The sequence below is a fragment of the Ursus maritimus genome, unplaced genomic scaffold (genome assembly GCF_017311325.1).
Source record: "Ursus maritimus isolate PB19 unplaced genomic scaffold, ASM1731132v1 scaffold_5, whole genome shotgun sequence".
NCBI classification, from domain to species: domain Eukaryota; kingdom Metazoa; phylum Chordata; class Mammalia; order Carnivora; family Ursidae; genus Ursus; species Ursus maritimus.
In genome coordinates this window covers 86,614,886-86,621,712 of record NW_024426663.1, presented here as the reverse complement: position 1 = coordinate 86,621,712, position 6,827 = coordinate 86,614,886, and the positions used below count along the sequence as shown (strand labels likewise).

Here is a 6,827-nt window from a genome sequence, read left to right as displayed (position 1 = left end):
AGACTGGTGATGGGTAGTAAGGAGGGCACGTATTGCATGGTGCACTGGGTGTTATACGCAACTAATGAATCATCGAACTTTACATCGGAAACTGGGGATGTACTGTATGGTGACTAACATAATATAATTAAAAAACATTTAAAAATGAATTAAGCTTTTGAAAATGTAGAAAATTAACATGCCTCACTAAAGGAAAATATGCACAAAGACAACAACAACAAAATTGAAAAGTCCATTCCCTTCTTATCCTTTCTGGTCTGTCACTCAGCACCTCGCAGAACACCAGTCTCAAGCCTTAATGGATTAAACCATTCCCATGTTCCTTTTTGAAAAAGAAAGAAAGAAGTAAGAAAGAAAGAAAGAAAGAAAGAAAGAAAGAAAGAAAGAAAGAAAAGAAAAGAAAGAAAAGAAAAGAAAAGAAAAAAAGAAAAGAAAAGAAAAAGAAAAGAAGAGTCATGTGTGTTTTCTTATTATATAGTATACTATGGAATCTCATTTGCTTTAACGTTTACTTGATGTATGATTGGGATTCTACACATCCAGCTCATGGATTCCCTTCATTATTTTTGGCAGCCAAAAAAAAAAAAAAAAAGAATCCATTGCATATATAGGGCACAGTTTATTTAACAAGCATCTTATATCTTTGTACTTTCCAAATTTTACAATTGCAAATAACACTTCAAATAAACAGCCTTGTGAAAATGTATTAGTAATACAGGAAGGACATCTTCAGAGCATCTTGTAAGTGAGCCGATGAAGGCTTCAGCATATTGGCCAGTAAGTTGTTTACTTATTCATAGACTAAGATCATGGTCCAAAGCCCAGGCATATCAAACTTGTTTTTTCCACATGTAATTATTTTGAATACAGCAAAAGAAATAAAAATAAAAGGCATTTTTGCCCATATAAAGAATTCCTGCTTCACATATGCCAAAAACTTCACTAAATATCTGCTAGTCATATATAGGACAAACCTCAGACTATGAAAAAGACACTCCAAGCTACTGAGCCAATCACTTAATTTTTGTTAGCAAGTCCTTTTTTTTTTTTTTTTACCGTTTATTTCTTCTATCCAGGTAAGTTTTAAGGATTTCTTGAAATTTTATGGCACTAAAAGAAAACAAAGCAAAACAAATACGATTGGATTAGTTACTTCTTTTTGAAGTTTTTATTTAAATTTCACTTAATGTACAGTGTAACATTACTTTCACGTGGATGATATAGTGATTCAACACTTCCATACAACACCCAGGAAGTGCATTCCTTAATATCCATTACCTATTAAACCTATTCCCTCAACCACCTCCCCCATAACAATCCAGTTGTTCTGTAAAGTCAAGAATGTGTTTCTTGGTTTGACTCTCTCTCTTTTCTCTCCCTTTGCTTGTCTGGTTTGTTTCTCAAATGCCACATATGAGTGAAATCACATGGCATTTGTTTTTCTCTGACTCACTTACTTTACGTAGCAATAATGCTCTCTAGCTCCATCCTTCTCATTCAAATGGTAATATTTCATTTTTTATTATGGCTGGGTGTTATTCTATTGTGGATACTGCTTCCAAAATTTGCCTACTGTAGATAATGCTGATGTCAACACTGATGTGAATGTATCCCCTGAATTAGTATGTTTGTATTCTTTACATAAATACCTAGTAGTGCAAATGCTGGGTTGTAGGGTAATCCATTTTTAACTTTTTGGAGAACCTCCATACTGTTTTCCAGAGTGGCTGCACCAGTTTTCATTGCCACCAACAGTGCCAGAGAGCTCCCCTTTCTCCATATCCTCTGCAAGATCTGTTGTTTCTTGTGATGTTGATTTTAGCTATTCTGATGGGTGAGAGGTGGTATCTCATTGAGGTTTTGATTTGCATTTCCCTGATGATGAGTGATGTTGAGCATCTCTTTGCAGCATTATCCACAATAGCCAAACCATGGAAAGAGCCCACGTATCCATTGACTGATGAATGTACAATGATGAGGTGGTATATATGTACAGTGGAATATTACTCAACCATCAAAAAGGATGGAATCCTGCCATTTGTGGGAATGTGGTTGGAGATAGAGAGTATTATGCTCAGTGAAACAAATCAGTCAGAAAGACAAGTACCATGATTTCACTTGTATATGGAATTAAAGAAAAAGCAAGTGAGTCAAGGGGTGGGGAGAGGAAAACCAAGAAATGGACTCTAAACTGTAGAAAACAAGCTGATGGTTACCAAAGGGGAATTGGACATGGGCAAGGGGGGATAGGTTAAATACATGGTAGGGATCAAGGAGTTCATCTGTTCTGACAAGCACTGGATATGTATGGAAGTGTTGAAACAGTGTATTATACACCTGAAACTAATATTACACTGTGTGTTAACTAACTTGTATTTAAACAAAAACTTAAAAAAAAAGGAAACAAAATGAGATACTAGTTCATACCCATTATGATGATTATTATAAATACAATAAGGTAATAGCAAAAATTAAAAAAAACATAAAATGGCATCCCATTTTGTACATATAATTAAACAAAATAAGAACTCAGAGTATATGCTGTCCTCTAAATTACTAGTTGCTTATCTAAGAGGTGACTAAAATAAAAACAGTATGCCCAGGACTCCCTGGAATCTCAGTAGTCAGATAAATCAACCCTTTCATGTTTAGAGTAACTAGAATTTTTACAACTCCTTTCAGAAGGGCTTTCCTAAAGGGGCTCAACCCAGCTTGCCTTCCCCCACCCCCTTTCTAGGGGTCAGGACCCTCATGCAATGATTCAGAACCACATATATGGATGGTTGGATGGAGCTGCCATGCTCCTTTGGTCCCTTAAGATCTTTATGCATAGAAAGCTGAAGAGAAGCTTAAGGGAGCCCAGGTTCATGGGGATATTGGAGGTAGGATTTGACCTCTGTATTTCTTTAGCGTGGAAAGAAAAATAAAATTAAACAGTGTGATTTTGCTTCAGGAACATTTTTGAGGGTGTTTTCTTGATTCAGGAACTCACAGCTTCCAACAAATACAATAATCAACCACTTTGCAGCTGAGGAGAGGGAAGGAAGATTTGAGAGGATACCATAGGAAATATATGGATATTTTCTTATTATTTTATAACAGTGTATACCTCCATTGTCCAAAGACATAAAAGGTAAAAATGTGTAACAGTTAAAGTTAAAAACTATTCCATAAAGTACACCAGAAATATTATAAAGACCCAAAAATAGATAACAAATATTCCAAATTATTACTTAAAACATTAAAAGTTAAAAATGCAAACATAGATCCCATGTAGCCAAATTACTCTACATAATGTCATTTTTTAAAATTCATGTTTAATTTGATGACTGTTTCCTTTGCTGTGCAGAAACATTTTCTCTTGATGAAGTCCCACAAGTTCATTTTTGCTTTTGTTTCTCTTGCCTTTGGAGACATGTCATGAAAGAAGTTGCTGTGGCTGATGTCAAAGAGGTTGCAACCTATGTTCTCCTTTATGATTTTCATGGATTCCTGTCTCACATCAAGGTCTGTCATCCATTTGGAGTTCATCATTGTGTATGGTGTGAGAAAGTGATCAAGTTACATTCCTTTGCATGTAGCTGTCCAATTTTTCCAGCACCATTTATAGAAGAAACTGTCTTTTTTCCACTGGACGTTTTTTCCTGCTTTGTCAAAGATTAGTAGACCATAGAGTTGAGGGTCCATTTCTGGAGTCTGTATTCTATTTCATTGCTCTATGTGTCTATTTTTGTGCCACTACCATGCTGTCTTGGTGATCACAGCTTTGAGGTATAGCTTAAAATCCACAGAATGTGAGAAGATATTTACAAATGAAACTACAGTTAAAAGGCTGGTATCCAAGATCTATAAAGAACTTCTGAAACTCAATACTGAGAAAGAAATAATCAAAAATCAAAACAAAAAATGGGCAGAAGATATGAACAAACACTTTTCCAATGAAGACATGCAAATAGCAAACAGACAAATGAAAAAATGTTCAACATCATTATCCATAAGGGAAATTCAAATCAAAACCACATTGTGATACCAACTTACACCAGTTAGAATGGCAAAAATGGACAAGGCAAGAAACAACAAATGTTGGAGAGGATGCAGAGAACGGGAATCCCTTGTCCTCTGCTGGTGGGAATGCAAGTTGGTACAGCCACTTTCGAAAACAGTGTGGAGGTCTCTCTAAAAGTTAAAAACAGAGCTAGGCTATGACCCAGCAATTTCAGTACTGGGTATTTACCCCCAAAGATACAGACATAGTGAAGAGAAGAGCCATATGCACCCCAATGTTCAGGGCAACATTGTCCACAATAGCCAAACTGTGCAAGAAACCGAGATGCCCTTCAACAGACAAATGGATAAAGAATATGTGGTCCAGGCGGGGGAGTTAAGATGGCGGAGGAGTAGGGGACCCCTTTTTCAGCCAGTCCCCTGAGTGGAGCTGGATAGGTACCAGACCAGCGTAAACAACCATGGAATCAGCCTGAGACACAGGAAGATACATCTGGATCTCTACAAATGAACATCTCCAGCACTGAGTATTGAGGTACGAAGCGGGGAGCCTTGAAACCGTGCACAGATATTGGAAGATAAATGGAATGGGGAGGGAGCTGCCACGTTCGGGCGCCGGGAAGCAGCAGCCACCTGCACGGGGGAGCAGAGGACTCGCCATCGGCACCCACGAAACAGCAGACTGAGACCCTGAACCGGGTGCGCGCACCACCAGGCAGCTCAGGGAACTCTGGAATCCCGGTGTGCTCACCAGGCATAGACTGAGACCCGGAGATCTGGGAGCGTGCAGGGGCAGCTGGCGGCTGGTGGCGTTAGAAACACAAAGGACAGAGACGCGCCGGCCCTGGAAGTGAGGGCAGGGACTCCGGGTGTGGGGTACACATACCGGGACGCTGCAGGGTTGAGCAGCACCAACAGTAATGGAGTTAAAGTGGCCAGAACATCAGGGGAGAACGGGCCACAATCCCTCTGTTCTGTGACAATTCAGCCTCTGCTGCTCTGACTCTCAGAAGAGGCATAGCAGACCACCAGGGAAAGCTGCCAGAGAACAAAAGCCTGGAAATACTGGTTCACAGCGTGCCCATCCCCATCCCCCCTCGCAGGGGACACGGAGACTCTACCCAAACAGGGTTGCCTGCGTATTGGTGTGGCAGGTCCTCCCCCAGAACACAGAAGGCAGGCTGACAAAGCAAGAAGCCCACAACTGGGGCACGTGGGTGGCGCAGTCATTAAGCGCCTGTCTCCAGCTTAGGGCGTGATCCCGGCATTCCGGAAAGGAGTCCCTCATTGGGCTCCTCCGCTGGGAACCTGCTTCTTCCTTTCCCACTCCCCTGCTTCTATTCCCATTCTTGCTGACTGTCTGTCTCTCTCTCTCAGATAAATAAATAAATAAAATCTTTAAAGAAGAAGCCAATATCCCTAAGATCCCTATAAAACAAGGGGCATGACATGGGACCCAGTCGACCCAGTCAATAATTTGGGCTCTGGAAAACCATGCAACCTATCCTCATCAGAATGACAAGAGGGAGAAGCTCCTCCCCCCCAGCAAAGAAAAGACAGTGAGTCTGTGGCCTCTGCCACAGAAATAATGGATATGGATGTAACCAAATTATTGGAAATGGAATTCAGAGTAACAAGGGTCAAAATGATGAGTAGAATTGAAAAAAGTATTAACGAAAAGGTTACTGAGAATATAGAATCCCTAAGGACAGAAATGAGAGTGAATCTGACAGAAATTAAAAATTCTATGAGCCAAATGCAGGCAAAAATAGAGGCTCTGATGGCCAGGGTCACCGAAGCAGAGGAAAGGGTTAGTGAATTGGAGGATGGGTTAATAGAGGAAAAAACAAAGATAGAAGCTGCTCTTAAAAAAATCCACACCCACGAATGTAGGTTACAGGAGATTACTGGCTCAATGAAATGATCCAATATTAGAATCATTGGCATCCCCGAGGGGGTGGAGAAAAACAGAGGTCTAGAAGAGATATTTGAACAAATTGTAGCTGAAAACTTCCCTAATCTAGCAAGGGAAACATTCGTGTCCAAGAGGCAGAGAGGACCCCTCCCAAGCTCATACACGACAAACCTACGCCACGTCACGTCATTGTGCATTTCGCAAATATTAGATCCAAGGATACAGTATTGAAAACGGCCAGGGTAAAGAAATTTCTCACGTACCAAGGCAAAGTTATCAGAATTACGTCAGACCTGTCTATACAGACCTGGAATGAGAGAAAGGGTTGGGGGAGCATTTTTAAAGCTCTTTCAGAGAAAAACATGCAGTCAAGGATCCTTTATCCAGCAAGGCTGTCATTCAGAAATGATGGAGAAATAAAGACATTTCAGAATCGCCAGTTATTAACCAATTTTGTAACCACGAAACCAGCCCTACAGGAGATATTAAGGGGGGCTCTATAAAGGTAAAAAGGCCCAAAGAGTGATACAGAAAAGAAAGTCACAACCAATACAAGACATTACTGGCAACATGGCATCATTAAAATCATATGTCTCAGTTCTTAGTGCTAATGTGAATGGTTTGAACCTTCCCATAATATGACACAGGGTTGCAGATTGGATAAAAAGACATGACCCATCCATTTGCTGTCTACAAGAGACTCATTTCGAACCCAAAGATGCATTCAGACTGAGAGTAAGGGGATGGAGTACCATCTTTCATGCAAATGGACCTCGAAAGAAAGCTGGGGTAGCAAATCTCATATCAGATAAATTGGATTTTAAACTACAGAATATACTTAGAGACACAGAAGGGCACTATATTATTCTTAAAGGAAGTATTCAACAAGTGGATATGACAATTATAT

General features: G+C 40.0%; 1 protein-coding gene across 1 annotated transcript in view; it reads left to right on the top strand.

The window, feature by feature from the left end:
• Window positions 1-6,827, top strand: part of LOC121100819 (olfactory receptor 1020-like) — a 25,231-nt gene that overhangs the window by 8,431 nt on the left and 9,973 nt on the right.